Source organism: Leptidea sinapis, chromosome 4, assembly GCF_905404315.1.
Source record: "Leptidea sinapis chromosome 4, ilLepSina1.1, whole genome shotgun sequence".
In the NCBI taxonomy this organism is placed as follows: Eukaryota; Metazoa; Arthropoda; class Insecta; order Lepidoptera; family Pieridae; genus Leptidea; species Leptidea sinapis.
In genome coordinates this window covers 6,707,330-6,712,250 of record NC_066268.1, presented here as the reverse complement: position 1 = coordinate 6,712,250, position 4,921 = coordinate 6,707,330, and the positions used below count along the sequence as shown (strand labels likewise).

The window sequence follows — 4,921 nt, the reverse complement described above, 5'->3', positions numbered from 1 at the left end:
TATGACACATTTATGTAATATCAAAGCCAAATAGCAATAATACCTCAGCCATGAAATATGTACATTCATTATTTATTAATTTTATTTATGTTTTAAATCTTCACATTGGTTTACGTTCAGATTATATATAGGGACTCCGTGTCACCTTACATAACAGTGTAGCACCAAACAAGCCAATTAACGTGTAAATACATAGCCCCACTCACACACTTACACTACTACAGGCCGATAGGCGGCCATTATGAGAATTGTCATCGTCTGTGACAGATCAGTTTGTCGGTCAGTCTCAATAAAATATTTTAAAATTGCCGTCGTGCGTTGTGAAAAAGTGGAAAACGATACTATATAACTATTTGTGGCCATATATTATTGTGTAACTACTATCCCCCGTTACCGCACACACACTAGCATAACGGTGCTTCACTTGCTAATATCACGGCGCGGCACGGGTGTAAAATGTAAACTCGCGTCAGGACACGATGTGGCCTGATTGAAAATTTGTAAGACAGTCGTTGAAATTATGGATGAAAGTGATTTCTGGAAGATAAACATTTTAATGTAAAATAACTGGAATAGTTAAATTTTTAAAATAATATAAACTGTATTTTTTGTGTATGATAGGGCAATAAATGAATATTGTATTTAACCACATAAATACTAGTACTTTTATACTTAGAAATAAAGCAATTCGTGGGCATTTTTCTAACCATTCCGAAATATTCAAAAATGGACAACGTTAATGTTCAAGTTTTCACTTCAGATATAATTCCTACATCAGTTTTGTCGACTTTAATGCATTTTAACCCTTGTAAGGTCAATATAACAAATCTAATTGTGTCTATAAAATTAAGACGATTAGCTAATAATAATAAATACAATCTTGTGATATTTCAAGATTCATTGCCAAGGAAGTTCATCAGAAATTCATCAGAAGAGAATGTAATTGTTGTTATTACCATTGTAAGCCACGCTGTTGAATATTTTCGTGACTGCTTGAATTAATAATGGCTATGATGTTCATGACTCTCGTGAAAAATATTTTTTCTAAATGTGTTTTAGATACCAGTGGGAGGCTCCTTTGCGCAGGATGCCGGCTAGATTATGGGTACCACAACGGCGCCTATTTCTGCCGTGAAGCAGTAATGTGGAAGCATTACTGTGTTTCGGTCTGAAGGGCGCCGTAGCTAGTGAAATTACTGAGCAAATAAGACTTAACATCTTATGTCTCAGAATTTTTGGGGTTTTTCAAGCACCCTGAGCAGCGCTGGATTCAGGGGCAGGGCGTATCAATTACCATCAGCTGAACGTCCTTCTCATCTCGTCACTTATTTTCATAAAAAAAAAATTTCGAGTAAATATGCCAATTTAGGAATTAATCTGTTACTTATATATACAGGATGTCACAAAGTTATGGGACATGAAGGGAAAGTACCTTCAATATCGAAGACAGGCTATTTATTATATTATTATATTTAAAATAATATGTTACTTAAGAAGAGTTATTAGTTTTTGGCCATTCTTTCGATTGGCATCATAAAAGTAGGGGTGTTTTTTTTTACATTTAAGTCGGTTCGTTTCCCAGACGAGGCAAGTAATTTTTAGAAAATCTTTGAATGCAGAATTACTAACTTTTAAAAATAACATAAAGTCTTCTTTCAGTAAAATAGCCTATCTTCAATATTTCAGGTACTTTCATTTCTGTCCCATAACTTTGGGACATCCTGTATATAGCTATAACAACACTGATTTTAAACTCCCATTCATTATCTTATAATCTGATAACTAAAAATTAAACCGATCTGTCAAGCGCCAATAAAGATCGTTATAGTTGCAGAAAAAAATGTGAGAATCCAAGGATGAAAAATATCTTGTATAGGATTTGGGGCAAGCAATGAATAAAATAATTTACTGTAACGAAAGATTCTAACAAATTCAAATTCAAATATTTTTATTCAAAATAGGATGTGACATCACTTATTGAAAGTCAAAAACTACCACCTATTCCAAATAGAATGCCTCAGACTCAGTGGGCTTTTTTTTCCATCAAAAATATGTTCACAAAGTAATATTGTTCAATTAAACTTATTATTTAATAGCCTGAGTGCGGTCGCTCCATTGCCAATCTGTGGAATCATAAAGAAAGTCATTTATGTTATAGTAACCTTTACCACACAAACGTTTTTTTAACTATTCTTTTGAATATCGTAATACTTTTGTTTTGAACAATTTCTGGAATCTTGTTGTAAAAGCATATACATCGCCCCACAAAAGACTTACTGACTCGACTTAGCCGAGTAGTAGGCATAACAAGTTCATGATTGTTCCTCGTCATCAGTTTCTCTTTTATATATATCTTTATTTAAGTACAATAAGATGTATTATGTAGCGTTTTTATGACGCAGTGTCATGTTTTACGTCCAAAGAAATATTTGCTTAATTTTTTACATACCTACTTGTTAATAATACCTATGCCTAGTAGATTGTAAGTTATTATAATAATGTATTAAAATGTAAATATTTAAATAGTCTGTTAAATACTTTGTAAACAATAATTATTGTGAAATATAATAAAAATAATAAGAAATCTAGAGTTTATCGAAAAACACACCCTGATCGTATTTCGATATCGATTATCGATAAGTGTCACGAATAATTAAAAGTATCGATTAAATTATCTGTCAAGTGCGATTTGAAGCGAAACCTTTTTTTTAAATTTGCATGGCAGTTTGGAATTCGCTATCTTAGTTTGAAATTTAAATTTGGAACCAAAATTTATGTACGATGCGAGATCGTACCCGCGACCTCTCGGGCTTCGGCCGTGCGTTCTTCCTAAATTTTGGTTACATATTTTATTTCATTAATCCTAGAAGTGAGGGATATAACCCTAAAAGTAACAAATTGTGTATCTTATTTTTTTTTATATTATGCTAGCTGATACTGATACGGACTTCGTATTGCGGTTTATGATTCACAGCCGGGTGGATAGACGAATACTTTATTTAGTCTTGGTAATAGAGTTCCTATTGGTTTTCTGTGAACAATTTTGTATGAAAAACTTAAGAGACTTTAAGTTGTTTGAATCTTCATTATCATCATTTTAGTTCACCATTGTCAATCATAATTACATAATTACAACAATATAAACTAGGCAAACTAATATTTGCTATAGTTATCGCCAAAATCGTGGTACAGGGGTAATAAATGTTCCGCAAATACGGGGCACGGGGAGTGTGAGCGAGCGTAAGATATCGGCAACACTCTTTTAACTCTACGTTCCTCGAGTTTTGGCAATAACTACCGTATGTGAGTGTTATATGTATGTAATGTAAGTTTGTAACTAATTGCTCATCGCTGTATATATTAATTAGCTCGTGAAGATATTATAAGCTCAATGTTGATATTAAAATAGTCACCAGTTCCTTTTGTTTTAATTATTTCCAACTAAGATACTCTGTTATGAGTGAAATCCCTCAATTGTATACTAACTCTATAAATTACTACGATCGCTCTGAAATATTGCATACCTACATGTAGAATTTGAAGAAGGTTATTTGGAATTTTTAAGAAGATAATATCTATATCTAGCATTAAACGTTACGTCAAAACAGGTCGTCGTCTACGATAGATTCTGGACGTAAACTGTTTCATTTATGACTGACACTTGAATAAGTGTACATCTTTAAGTTTTTAAAAGATAACAAAGAGGATGTAAATACTACGTAAGAAGAGTCGGGACTGCGTAAGTAATAATTAAAATATAGTTTAGTACGAAACGTGCAGTGATTTGACATAATTTTGGAATAGTACTAATTAAAGAATGGCGACGAAGTATAATCCGGCTAAGTTTGAAAGCGAGCAGTTGCTTAAAACGTAGTGGATTTCGGTTATCTCCGTTTTTTAAAAGATTATAGCCGTCATCTGTCAAACTATCAATCACTGCAAGTTTCATACGATCGAGTGAATTGTTTTTTTCTTAGAGAGTTTCGCTAGGCTTTACAGCTTGTGCTGTTATCACGACTTCATAAAAAATTACATACCAACAAAAAAATACCAACTTCACGTTATATTTGGAATGAGGTCACTTAATTGAAAATATTTGCCACATTTTTGAGTTGTAGCGAATATTCCTTCCCAAAGTATATATGTAGCGACTATATCTAATACGACATATTCAGTTTGACACACTAATTCTATAATTTTACTCGGCACTACTATTGTTATTCGCATTTTTTGGGCCAATATTAGTAAAGATTACTTATATTTATTCAAACAAAACAAATCTTATAGCTAGTATTGTAAATATACAATACTATGGTTACATTACACTTAAACAATCTTTACGGGGAAGTGGACCAATAATACTTTCAGCATTATTGAGTTGGATAACTAGGCTGATCAGTTGACCGAAATAACTGTCAGCGCATGGGTTTCCAGTAGCCCTTTTAAGGCGCGTAGATGGTAGTTTGAACATTCTGCGCACCTCGGCCAACCCCACGGCCCAAGTACAGTAAGTAATTGAACGTCTAGGGCAAGCAATGTATTAATTATTATTGTGTTAATGTAGACGTGGGTTGCCTATAAAATGGCTAAGACATTGCTTACTTCCTAAACGTTCATTTAAAATTACTTTTATAAAAAAAAATGTACCTGCAGAATCTAGCCAGGGATTTTAGGTTAAAAGTAAAAGTATCCAAATTCTCTACCTCATAAGGGCATTGAGGTCGTGTTCTATGTGCAGTAAAAATCCCAATGTTTTATGCTTCGAGTTTCACACGGAAACGTATGAAAATTTAAAACTTGCTAAATCGACCGAATTAATGGGTTGACCATGATTGAGTCACCGACAATACGGCTTTCGCCATGGTCAGTCGACAGGCGATCTTCTGGTACACCTAACACATAGATGGGCGGCGGTTATCGA

General features: G+C 33.4%; 1 protein-coding gene across 1 annotated transcript in view; it reads left to right on the top strand.

Annotated features, from left to right (window-relative positions):
* The window catches only part of LOC126979784 (uncharacterized), a 193,436-nt gene that overhangs the window by 141,505 nt on the left and 47,010 nt on the right, over positions 1 to 4,921 (top strand). The window lies entirely within an intron of this gene.